This window comes from Myodes glareolus, chromosome 18 (assembly GCF_982192425.1).
Source record: "Myodes glareolus chromosome 18, mMyoGla1.1, whole genome shotgun sequence".
In the NCBI taxonomy this organism is placed as follows: Eukaryota; Metazoa; Chordata; class Mammalia; order Rodentia; family Cricetidae; genus Myodes; species Myodes glareolus.
Genome location: NC_142043.1, coordinates 3,819,266 through 3,832,822, shown reverse-complemented (window position 1 = coordinate 3,832,822; position 13,557 = coordinate 3,819,266). Strand labels below are relative to the sequence as shown.

At 42.7% G+C, this 13,557-nt stretch overlaps 2 pseudogenes; both read left to right on the top strand.

The window, feature by feature from the left end:
• The first annotated feature begins 7,697 nt into the window (after positions 1-7,697).
• Positions 7,698-8,655, top strand: LOC125416346 (interleukin enhancer-binding factor 2 pseudogene; annotated as a pseudogene).
• A 1,367-nt stretch (positions 8,656-10,022) lies between these two features.
• Positions 10,023-11,371, top strand: LOC148119053 (lysine-specific demethylase RAD23B pseudogene; annotated as a pseudogene).
• The last annotated feature ends 2,186 nt before the right edge of the window (positions 11,372-13,557 follow it).

The following is a 13,557-nucleotide window of genomic DNA, read 5'->3' as shown; positions in this document are numbered from 1 at the left end:
GTGAACAATCTAAATAGACCTGTTAGTCGTGAAGAATTAGAAGCTGTTATCAGAAATCTCCCTGCCAAAAAAAGCCCAGGACCAGATGGTTTCAATGCAGAATTCTACCAGAACTTCCAGGAAGAGCTAATTCCTACACTCCTTAATGTATTCCATAATATAGAAACAGAAGAGTCATTGCCAAACTCCTTCTATGAAGCTACAGTTACCTTAATACCAAAACCACATAAAGACACAACCAAGAAAGAGAATTACAGACCAATCTCACTCATGAACATCAACGCGAAAATTCTCAATAAAATCCTGGCAAACAGAATCCAGGAACACATTAGAAAAATTATCCATTATGATCAAGTAGGCTTCATCCCAGAGATGCAGGGCTGGTTCAACATACGCAAATCTATCAATGTAATCCATCATATAAATAAATTGAAAGAAAAAAACCATATGATCATTTCATTGGATGCTGAAAAAGCATTTGACAAAATTCAACACCCATTTATGATAAAGGTGTTGGAGAGACTGGGGATACAAGGATCATACCTAAATATAATAAAAGCAATATACAACAAGCCGACAGCTAACATCAAATTGAATGGAGAGAAAGAAACTCAAAGCCTTTCCACTAAAATCAGGAATGCGACAAGGCTGTCCACTCTCTCCATACCTCTTCAATATAGTGCTTGAAGTTCTAGCAATAGCAATAAGACAACATAAGGAGATCAAGGGGATTCGAATTGGAAAGGATGAAGTTAAACTTTCATTATTTGCTGACAATATGATAGTGTACATAAGTGACCCCCAAAACTCTACCAAAGAACTCCTACAGCTGATAAACACCTTTAGTAACGTGGCAGGATACAAGATCAACTCCAAAAAATCAGTGGCCCTCCTATACACAAAGGATAAAGAAGCAGAGAGGGATATCAGAGAAACATCACCTTTCAGGATAGCCACAAATAGCATAAAATATCTGGGGTTACTCTAACCAAGGAAGTGAAAGACCTATTTGACAAGAACTTTAAGTCTTTGAAGAAAGAAATTGAGGAGGATACCAGAAAATGGAAAGATCTCCCTTGTTCTTGGATTGGGAGGATCAACATAGTAAAAATGGCAATTCTACCAAAAGCAATCTATAGATTCAATGCAATCTCCATCAAAATCCCATCAAACTTCTTCACAGACCTTGAGAGAACAATAATCAAGTTTATATGGCAAAACAAAAAACCCAGGATAGCCAAAACAATCTTATACAATAAAGGAACTTCAGGAGGCATTACCATCCCTGACTTCAAACTCTATTATAGAGCTACAGTATTGAAAACAGAGCTACAGTATTGAAAACAGCTTGGTATTGGCATAAGAACAGAGAAATCAACCTTTGGAATCGAATAGAAGACCCGGATATTAACCCACAAACCTATGAGCACCTAATTTTTGACAAGGGAGCTAAAGGTATACAATGGAAGAAGGAAAGCATCTTTAACAAATGGTGCTGGCATAACTAGATCTCAACCTGTAGAAGGATGAAAGTAGATCCATACCTATCACCATGCACAAAACTCAAGTCCAAATGGATTAAAGACATCAACATTAATCCATCCACTTTGAACCTGATAGAAGAGAAAGTGGGAAGTAGTCTAGAAGATATAGGCACAGGAGGCCTCTTCCTAAGTAGGACCCCAGCAGCACAGACAATAAGAGAAACAATGAATAAATGGGATCTACTGAAACTGAGAAGCTTCTGTAAAGCAAAGGACACTGTCAGTAAGACAAAAACGCTGCCTTCTGACTGGGAGAAGATCTTCACCAACCCCTCATCAGACAAAGGTCTGATCTCCAAAATATACAAAGAACTCAAGAAACTAGGCACTAAAACTCTAATTAACCCAATTAAAAAATGGGGTACTGAACTGAACAGAGAATTCACAACAGATGAACTTCGAATGGCCAGAAGACACTTAAAGTCATGCTCAACCTCCTTAGCGATCAGGGAAATGCAAATCAAAACCACTTTGAGATACCATCTTACACCTGTCAGAATAGCTAAAGACAAAAACACCAATGATAGCCTATGCTGGAGAGGATGTGGGGTGAGGGGAACATTCATCCATTGTTGGTGGGAATGCAAACTTGTGCAGCCACTGTGGAAATCAGTGTGGCGGTTTCTCAGGAAACTGGGAGTCAACCTCCCTCAGGACCCAGCAATTCCACTCTTGGGAATATACCCTAGAGATTCCCTAGCATACTACAAAAGCATTTGTTCAACTATGTTCATAGCAGCACTATTTGTAATAACCAGAACCTGGAAACAGCCTAGGTGCCCCTCAATAGAAGAATGGTTAAAAAAGGTGTGGAACATATACACATTAGAGTTTTACTCAGCGGTAAAAAATAATGACATGTTGAATTTTGCATGCAAATGGATGGACATAGAAAACGCTTTACTGAGTGAGGTAAGCCAGACCCAAAAAGAGGAACACGGTATGTATTCACTCATAAGTGGATTCTAACCATAATTTAAAGGTCTTTGAGCCTATTATTCATGATCCTAGAGAAGCTAAATAAGAAGACGAACCTGATGAAGATTGTTTAGCTATCCGCCAGGAGGTAGGAAATAGTCAAGAGTCCCAGGTAACCTTGGGTGCATGGGGGGTGGGTGGGAGGGTTGTTGGAAGGGGAGAGGGTTAGAGAGAAGGGAGTAGGGGAGGAATGGAGAAAGCTCGGTTGACCGGGATGGGGGGAAGGGAGGAAGGATGAATATGGGATCAGGGAAGAATATATTTCAACTAAGGGAGTCATTTTAGGGTTTATAGGAAACTTGATTATATATGGGATCCCAGGTCCAAGGAGAGATCCCCAGATTGTTCTCTGGACAGAGGAGAGGGTGCCTGAACCGGCCTTGGCCCATAACCATACTGATGAATATTTTGCTTATCACCATAGATCCTTCATCTGGCGATGGATGGCGATACAGACGGAGACCCACATTGGAGCACCGGACTGAGCCCCCCAAGGTCCAAATGAGGAGCAGAAGGACGAAGAAAATGACGAAGGACTGCGAGGGATGCTATCACCCACTGATACAAGGGGTCGGATCTAATGAGAGTTTACCAAGGGCAGTTGGACTGCGACTGAACGAGCACGTGATCCAACCAGATTCTCTGAATGTGGCCGGATTCTCTGAATGTGGCTGGCCCGGAGTCTTTCTGAGAAGCCATGGACAATGACACTGGGACTAGTTTCCTCTGCATATACTGGATTTTTGGGATCCAGTCTGTTTGGATACTCACCTTCCTGGACCTGGAGGGAGGGGGGACGAACTTGAACTTTCCACAGGGCTGGAAACCCTGACTGCCCTTAGGGACAAAGAGGGAGGAGGAGAGGGAGGGGGGGCAGTGGGAGGGTGTTGGGAAGAGGGGTGTAAATGGAAACTTTTATAATTTAATAAAATTACTTAAAAAAAAGAAATATCAGCTGAATAAAGTCTCATGAGTTCAAGTCATAATGAGAATTTAATCACAAGGACAAGATGCATGTGGCAAAAATATGTTTTTCCATAGAAGCATAGAAACAAATAATAATAGCCTGTTGTAAACTCACTCTTATCTACTACACCAGGGAGGGACACAAAATCACATTCCAAGAACAGTTCCATGTTTTTAAAGAAACTGAGGTCACAGGATTCACCTTGTTTTCTTGATGTTTTCTCACAAACACTCAAAATACTCTTCATACAACTCTGTTCTTGGACCATGTTAACAACTATGTACTTTCAAGGATCACCGTGCACTTCTGATTGATATACTTTCTCTTCCTAGAGCTAGATAAGCAGTACCATACCTTGTTTATGTGGTGCTAGTGATTAAATCCAGCATCTCTTGTGTGCTAGCTAAGTGTTCTACTGAAAGACCTGGATAAATCCAGATTCCCCTAGCAGGAAAACAGAGCCAAAAATCTAGCAGGAAGAGAAGAATCAGAAATCTAGGATTAACCAATTTCAGGGTTTCAGGAACTAGCTGAAGATAAAGGTAGATTGTAATCTTGAGAGTAATCTTGAGAGACAAAGAGATTCCCCCTAGTAATTATCACCGGAACAGGAACTAGCTGATTACGACAGAGAGATTCCCCCTAGTCATTATCACTCCCTAGTAATTATCATTGGTATAGGAACTAGCTGATTACGACCTTGAGAATGATCTTGAGAGGCAGGGAGTTGCCCCCTTGTAATCATCACTGGAATTTTCAGAGTTTTCTGTGACATCCTCCCTGCCCCCCTTTTCAGATTACTGGGCTGTCACTCGAGGTCGAACTCTTCCCCTGCGTGGGTTATGAGTCTTGGCCCCAGTGCACTGGTCCCTGTCTTGTCGTCTTGTCATTAAACCTCATGTGATTGCAGCAAGGACGGTCTCTCATGAGTTACTGGGGGGGTTCGTGTCATCCCGAGGCTCGAGTGAGAGTCTCCCCTAATCGGGGGGTCTTTCACTACCTGCTGAGTTACATCCTTAACTTCCCCTCCCAGCTCTTTACTTTTCTTCCCCTATTATTGGAGACTGAGCATAGGGTCTTGTGTATTATAAGAAAGTGTTGTCCAGCCAAGCTATGTCTCCAGCCATCCTTTTCTGTTTGTTTTTGTTTTAATTATCTATTTCTTTATTTTGTGTGTGAGTGTTTTGCCTGTATGATGCCAGTGCACCATGTGAATGCCTGGTGTCTTCTGAGACTGGAAGAAGGAACTGGAGTGACAGACAACTGTGGGCTGCCCTATGTGTGCTCAAAGCTCAGTCCAGGTCCTATGCAAGAGAGGCAAGGGTTTTAACCATTGAGCCATCTCTCCAGCTCCCTGCTGTCTGTTTATTGTAGACAGGATCTCACAAAGCCTGGGCTAGCCTCAAATTCCTGATCCTCCTGCCTCTCCTTCCTGAATGTTGGGATTAGAAGCATCTGCTATTGTATCAAGCTTCTTTTGATTTTTAAAACTGCTTATTTTTATTTGTGTTGAAGGCTATACACGTTAAGGCATTTGTGTAGGTTGGAGGACAAGTTCCAAGAATTGATTTTCTTCTTTTACTATGTGGGTAATGGGGATTGAACTCAGTTTATCAGGCTTGGTGGCTGAACTATCTTGTTGGCCTAATGAGTGTGCTCTCTTTGTTTTGGTTTATAATTATGTTTAAAAATCTTTCCTTTAATTTGTGTATATATCCCTTAGTTTTATTTTGAAATAGGTCTCTCAGTAAATTCTCTGTGTTGGCCTGGAATTCACTCTATAGCCTAGAATTGAGGCCCCTCCTGTCTCAGTCTCCCTAGTAGCTGGGATTATAAGTCTGGGACACCAGGTACAACAATCCAGTTTCACAATGGACATACTTAGAATGTGAGTAGACACTAAGAAAGAGTAATATATGATACATAAGCATATGAAAATGCTAATGGTATATACTATTGCATATATAAACATTGCAGTGAATAGCAGCACAGACTATCAGAATGGTCAGTCACCATGCTAGTGAGCATATGGATATAATGCAGTGAACAACAGAGCAGACTATGAGAGTGGTCAATCACCACGCTAGTGAGTGTGTGGAGCTCAAAGACTTGCATTCATTGTTAGTGGAAATGCAAATGGTGCTGTCACTTTCCAAGACATTTTGGGAGCTTCACTACAAAACTAAACAACCTAAACATATGATATATAATCACCCACCTTGGTATTTATACAAATAATCTAGGAAAAGATCACATTTTCACTTGTTTATCTACTGTGTGTGCATACAGTAATGTGCATGTGTGGAGATTAGAGAACAACTTCTGGAGTTGGCTGTCTCCACCAAGTGAATCCTTCCTGTTAAACTCATGTCTTCAGGCTTAGCAGCAAGTACCTTCAACCTCGGAGCCATTCCATTGACCTGGGTTTGAGACTATATGTTCCCACAAAAACGCCTGCAAAGGGCCCAGCGTGATGTCACACAACTGTAATACCAGCACGTGGCAGCTGAAGACAGGATCGTGAAGAGTTCAAAGTCAGCCTTGGCTACAATAAGACTATTTTAAAGCAAGATGAAACCTACAAAGGAATGTTTCCAACAGCTTATTCACAATAGCCCAACCTTGTAAGCACCCATGAGTCCTTCCTTAGATGACTAGATGAGCATATGGTGCATCCACATAGCAGAATGTTGTTTAGTGATAAAAGAGATAAGCTAGCCAGGCAGTGGTGGTGCACACCTTTAATCCCAGCACTCGGGAGGCAGAGGCAGGCGAATCCCTGTGAGTTCGAGGCCAGCCTGGTCTACAAGAGCTAGTTCCAGGACAGGCACCAAAAACTACAGAGAAACCCTGTCTCGAAAAATCAAAAAAAAAAAAAAAAAGAGATAAGCTGTCACACCACAAAGGGCATGAAGACACTTTAAATGCAAACATCCATGTTAGGTAAGCCCACCTACATTCCTGTCTGGTATTCTGTAAATGGCAACAGTAAAGACATAGTCAAATGACTATTAGGCTCCAGTAGTTTCTCATGGGAGACAGTAATGACTGGGTGGGACACCAAAGGTGCTGTCCTGAGAAAAGTTCTAACAGTCAGCAAAGAGAGCGATGAGGGGAGAAGGACTCTGTGTGAGCAGCTGCTGCACTTTCTATTCAAATTATCTGTAAACTTCAAATTGTGTATTCAGATTTATTTTTATGTGTCTGTGTGAGTTTATACACACATGAGTGCAGTGCCTGCAGAGGCTAGAAGAGAAATCAGATATCCTAGAGCTGAAGTTAAAGGTGGCTATGAGCTGCTTGATGTGAGTGCTGGGAACAGGTTTTCTGGGAGAGCGGCAAGTTCTCACTCTCTCTCTCTTTCTCTCTCTCTACCTCTTTTTTTCTGTATTTGTGTCTTAAATTTTACTTGCGTATTGTCTGTGTACCACATTATATGTATAGTCCCCTTAAAGGCAGAAGGAACTGGAACTGGAGTTACAGATGGTTGTGAACCACCATGAGGGTACTAGGATATCTCTTAATCACTGAGCTATGTTTCAAGCCCCCAGCATGTGCCCTTAACTACTGAGCCATCTTTCCAGCCTATGTTTATTCATTAATAAACATATGTGTGTGTGTGTGTGTATGCAAACAGTCTAAAAAACCTTTCTGAGTGTGCTTTCAGTACCTCACCTCCTCGTAATTTAGGTCTAAAATATATATACTGTGAGACCCTCATCCCTTATCCTCAAAGGAGTGAGAAGGAATTTCCTAGCAGGGTGTTTTAAAATCAAAAACCCCAGACTAGCTTCATGCTCCCAAACAAGATAGTGCCCCCCCTCGGGAAATTTCAAAGCACAAGGATGCCCAGCCACCTGGTGGAGACTGATAAAGATGTCCTGACCATGGGACATGGTGACCTTGCTCTAAAAACAAAAAACAAGCTGACATAACAGGATGGGAAAGAGCAAAGACCTTGCACCCGTTCCAACCCCCCATGATGGCCCTGAAGGGCTTGTAGTTTTTGCCTTTAAAAAGCTAACCCCGGTGGACCTGATTCTTCCAGGGAAAGGGTGGTAGAGTGGCCTCCGATGTTCAGCATTAAGCAGGCCATAAGGGGTGACAGAGGACATAGTCATGGAGGGTGCTTTGGTTCCAAAAGAGGGCCTGGAGGAGGGTTCAGGCCTTTTGTGCCCCATATCCCTTTTGATTTAAATTTGTGTGAAATGGCTTTTCCTCGCATCAAGCCTGAACCTGATGAAACATTTTTCAGCAAAGCCTTGCTGAAGAGGAATCAGGACCTTGCCCCCAATTCTGCGGAGCAGGTGTCTATCCTTTCTGTGGTGGCAATAATAAACAATGTAATTAATAACTTGATTGTGGCTCCAGGGACATTTGAAGTGCAAATTGAAGAAGTCCGATGTAGGCCCATATTTCATACAAGATATTTACAGCCAAGTTCTCTGGCCATGTTTGGTTTCCAAGACAACTACTTACTATCCTGCCAGACAAGCTGTGGCTACCCTAACAAAAGCCTCAGGATGTACTGCTCCTTCTCTTTTGTTATTATGTAGATCACCTGGGGAGAGGTGTGGATTCCAAGCTGGTGACTGAGTTGCAGGTGTGACGGTACTCCCATGTCCCCTGGAAAGAGAATATTAATTAGTTTCCACCTTGGTTTACCTGGGGAATAAAAGGTGTTTGAATAATAAATGCAGGTGATCTTCAGGAATGAATGAAACCTAAGACTCCCTTCTGATATTGCTGTGTGAACTGTGTCTCATTTTTTCCTGCACTTTTGCACTGGTCCAGTTAGGGAAAAGTAGTTTTATGTTGGGGAGTCAGACCCTGACAGTCCGACAGGTTGGATCCTATAAAAAGGGGACAATGACTACAGGACACAATGTGGTTGACTTGATGGTAATACTAAAGATCCTGTCATCATTGAAAGCTGTTGCTGCCCTGCCAAACAAAGTCGAGGAAAGCCTGAGAGCCCAGGATCCCTCAGAAGTTTTGACCATGCTGACTAATGAAACTGGCTTTGAAATCAGTTCTTCTGTTGCTACGGTGAAAATTCTCATTACAACAGTGCCGCCCAATCTCTGGAAACTGGACCCGGAACTCTATTTGGACATTGAGGTGTTGCAGAGTGCCTTAGCAGCCTTTGCATGCCTGCTGGTTTGAAGAAAATGCTTCTCAGTTCCACAGCTAAAGTTTTCATCAGGTTGCTAAAGGACTTGAGGATTCATACCCTGGATCCTTGACCTACTTGGGCACTATGTGGTGATGAATAACCCCACCCTACAGCCTTGGGCAAGGGCAGGCACACACCCAAAAGAGACCCACAAATGCAGTTAGATAATGGTATTGAAAGACCTGGATAAATCCAGATCCCCCTAACAGGAAAATAGAGCCAAAAATCTAGCAGGAAGAGAAGAATTAGAAATCTAAGGTTAACCAGTTCCAGGGTTCCAGGAACTAGCTGAAGATAAAGGTGGATTGTAATCTTGAGAGTAATCTTGAGAGACAAAGAGATTCCCCCTAGTAATTATCACCGGAACAGGAACTAGCTGATTACGACCTTTGAGAATGATCTTGAGAGGCAGGGAATTGCCCCTTTGTAATCATCACTGGAATTTTCGGAATCTTCTGTGACATCCTCCCTGCCCCCCTTTTGGATTACTGGGCTATGTGGTTTCTTCCTATAAAAACTACTTCTCCTGGTCACTCGAGGTCGAACTCTTCCCCTGCATGGGTTATGAGTCTCGGCCCCAGTGCACTGGTCCCCGTCTTGTCGTCTTGTCATTAAACCTCGTGTGATTGCAGCAAGGACGGTCTCTCGTGAGTTACTGGGGGGGGGGGGGGGTTCGCGTCTTCCCGAGATTTTGAGAGTCTCCCCAAATCGGGGGTCTTTCAGTATCAGGGTTTAGCATGTGCTGGAGTTGTCTGAAAACATTCATCTGTGCTGTCTTCTACACATCTACACATACATACACACATGCATGCACACACATACATGCACACTCATACATGCACACACACACACATGCAAAGGAGCACTATCTGCTTGACATGCTAGCTCTGAAAGACTGACCTAACACGGCCACAGGAAGTGGTAGAGGTGGGAATCAAGCCCAGGTGTGTTGACCAGCAAAACAAGTGGTTTTGCAAGTGTTCCAGGAACAGAAGTCAAAGTGAATTAACTTTGGGGGAAGAGATCAGTCAGTCATAAACTTTGCTTAAAAGTAGGTTTCCGGGTTTTCATGGTGGGGGAGGGGGCACGTCTCGGCGAGTCACGGTGATGGCGGCCACCATCCTGTTGTGAGGTAGTGGATTCTCTACTGTCATCGGGGAGTCCCTGTTGCCTCCCGAGGGCCCGGTGCCTGACCCGAGAGGAAGCACAGCAGGCTGAGCTTGGGGTGGGGGAGGGGACCGGCAGCGCGGCCAGAGGACGCCAGAGGACTAGGGGCCTGGGAAGAGCGAGACTTGGAGGGGCGAATGTGACAAAATTCCACCCCCATTGCCTTCCTCCTGAGATTGCTAGGATTGCGGCCACCCGTGGCGTCCAGGCCCCAGAGCAGGCACCCTGCAGGACACTCTGAAAACCCTTCAGCAGCAGACTTTCAAGATCAACATCTATCCGGAGGAGACGGTAATGGCACTAAAAGAGAAGATTGAATCTAAAAAAGGGGAAAGACATCTTTCCAGTAGCGGGTCAGAAGCTAATCTATGCAGGCAAACTCCTCAGTGGTGACACTGTTCTCAAAGAATACAAAGTTGATGAGAAAAACTTTGTGGTGGTTATGGTGACAAAACCTAACGCAGTGACAGCCCCAGTGCCAATGACAACTCAGCCATCGAATGCTCCCATCATGGCTGCAGTTAGCTCCTCCACGTCAACAGTTGTGGCTCAGGCTCCAGTCCCCTCCCCTGCTTCAGCTCCCACTTCCACACCTGCATCTATTACTCCAGCCTCAACTACAGAATCTTCTGTACCCGCAACTCAGCCTGAGAAAGCTGCAGAAAAACCAGCACAGTTCCCAGTGGTTACTAATCCTGCACGAGCTGACAGTACACCAGGAGATTCTTCCCGGTCAAACCTTTTTGAAGATGCAACAAGTGCCCTTGTGACGACAGGTCATCATGCCAATGGGCTACGAACGAGAGCAAGTAACTGCAGCCCTGAGAGCCAGTTTCAGCAAACCCGACAGAGCTGTAGAATATCTTCTAATGGGAATCCCAGGAGATAGAGAAAGTCGGGCTGTGGTTGACCCTCCTCCCCAGGCAGTGAGTACTGAACTCCTCAGTCTCCAGCAGTGGCAGCAGCTGCAGCTACTACAACGCAACGGTAGCAACTAGTGCTGGAGGTCACCCTCTTGAATTTTTAAGCAATCAACCTCAGTTTCAACAGATGTCACGAATTATCCAGCAGAATCCTTCCCTGCTTCCAGCTTTGGTACAGCAGCTAGGTCAAAAGAACCCTCAGTTGCTGCAGCAAATTAACCAACTCCAGGAACACTTTATTCAGATGTTAAATGAACCAGTTCAGGAAGCTGTTGGTCAGTGTGGAGGAGAAGGTGGAGGAGGTAGAGGCGGTGGTGGAGGTGGCAGCAGAGGAAAGGCAGTTGCTGGTAGTGGGCACATGAACTACATTCAAGTAACACCTCAGGAAAAAGAACCTAGAGAACGGTTAAAGGCACTAGGATTTCCTGAAGGACTTGTGATTCAAGCATATTTTGCTTGTGAGAAGAATGAAAATTTGGCTGCCAGCTTTCTTCTACAGCAGAACTTTGATGAAGATTGAAGAGACTCTTTTGTATCTCACTCACACCAGTGCATTACACTAACTTTGTTCACTGGATTGTCTGGGGTGACTTGGGCTCATATCCACAATATTTGGTATATGGTAGTAGGTTGGTGGGGGTGGGAGGGGAGGGAGCTAGGACACAGGGCAGGGATACATACCATGCATGTCTGCTTCAGTTAGCTGATGCTGCAAAGCCACACAGTGTAAAATACTAGACAACCAAACATCCACCTTTACAGGTCTTTATTCTTCTAAACAGGTAACATTTCCTGGGTTTCATTCTAGTGTATTAGATCAAAAAAATTTAGTGTGATGTCCTACTTTCTCTTTTCTTTGACTTAAGATTGGTTTCTGAATCTACCTAGATTGGTATAGAATCTACCTAGAATCTATAGTCTGTTTTATGGCAACAGTGGAAAATGGCTTTTTGAAATAGGGGAAAAATTGGAGCATATGTAAACAGAAACGCAAAATTAATGATGGTCATTGTTGCTGCTTCACATGAATATGAAATTAATGCAAAAGGAAGCCATGTTCAATGCTTGGGGTAGGGAGGGTAGAGGGGAACGTTTTCTTAAAATGAAAATAATTACTACTATTTAAAAATTTCCTGATTGTTGAATGTGAGACCCTCTAACGTGATTTTATAAGCTGTACACATATGGATAGAGTTATTTTCCTCTTTGCATTCTTTATTTGTTTGGGGGAAATTGGTAGAAGTCTGATTACTGTTTACTTCATTGTTGTATTGCAGTAAAAAAAATTTAAAACAAAAAAAACAAATAAACAAAAAAGTAGGTTTCATCAGAAGGAGCATTGCCAGACTCTTTTTATGAGGCTACAATTATCTTGATACCCAAACCACAGAAAGAAATTACTAAGAAAGAGAATTACAGATCAATCTTATTCATGAACATTGATGCAAAAATACTAAATAAGATTCTAGCAAATCAAATCCAAGAACACATCAGAACCATCATCTGCCATGATCAAGTCAGCTTCATCCCAAAGATGCAGGGATGGTTCAACACACGAAAGTCTGTCAGTGTAATCCACCATATAAACAAACTGAAAAATAAAAACCACATGATCATCTCATTAGATGCCAAAAAAGCATTTGACAAAATACAACATCCCTTCATGATAGAGGTCTTGAAGAGAGCAGGGATACTAGGAACATACCTAAACATAATTAAGGCAATATACAGCAAGCCAATAGCCAACATCAAACTAAATGGAGAGAAACTCCCAGCGAGTCCACTGAAATCAGGAACAAGACAAGGCTGTCCACTCTCTCCATACCTATTCAATATAGTTCTTGAGTTCCTAGATAGAGCAATAAGACACCAAAGAGAGATCAAGGGGCTACAAATTGGAAAAGAAAAGTCAAACTTTTGCTATTTGCAGATGATATGATAGTTTACATAAGTGATCCCCAAAATTCTCCCAGGGAACTTCTACAACTCATAAACACTTTCAGTAATGTAGCAGGGTACAAGATTAACTCAAATAAATCAATAGCCCTCCTGTACAGAGATGATAAAATGGCTGAGAAAGAAATCAGTGAATCAACACCCTTCACAATAGTCACAAATAGCATAAAATATCCCAGAGTGACTCTAACCAAACAAGTAGAAGACTTATATGACAAGAACTTTAAATCTATAAAGAAAGAAGACACCATAAAGTAGAAAGACCTCTCATGCTCTTGGGTAGGAAGAATTAATATAGTAAAAATGGCAATCTTACCAAAAGCAATCTATAGATTCAACAAAATGCCCATCATAATCCCAGCAAAATTCTTCAAAGACCTTGAAAGAATGGTACTCAACTTCATTTGGAAAAGCAAAAAACCCAGGATAGCCAAAACAATCCTGGGCAATAAAATAACTTCTGGAGGCATCACCATCTCTGATTTCAAACTTGACTACAGAGCTACAGTACTGAAAACAGCCTGATATTGGCATAACAAACAGGAGGACCAATGGAACCAAATAGAAGATCCGGATATCAATTCACATATCTTCGAACACCTGATCTTTGATAAAGAAGCAAAAAATATCAAATGGAAAAAGAAAGCATATTTAACAAGTGGTGCTGGCATAACTGGATATCAACATGTAGAAAAATGAAAATAGACCCATATCTATCACCATGTACAAAACTCAAGTCCAAATGGATCCAAGACCTTGATATAAAGCCAGCAACACTGAACCTTATAGAAGAGAAAGTGGGAAGTACACTTGAATGCATTGGCACAGGAAACTACTTCCTAAATA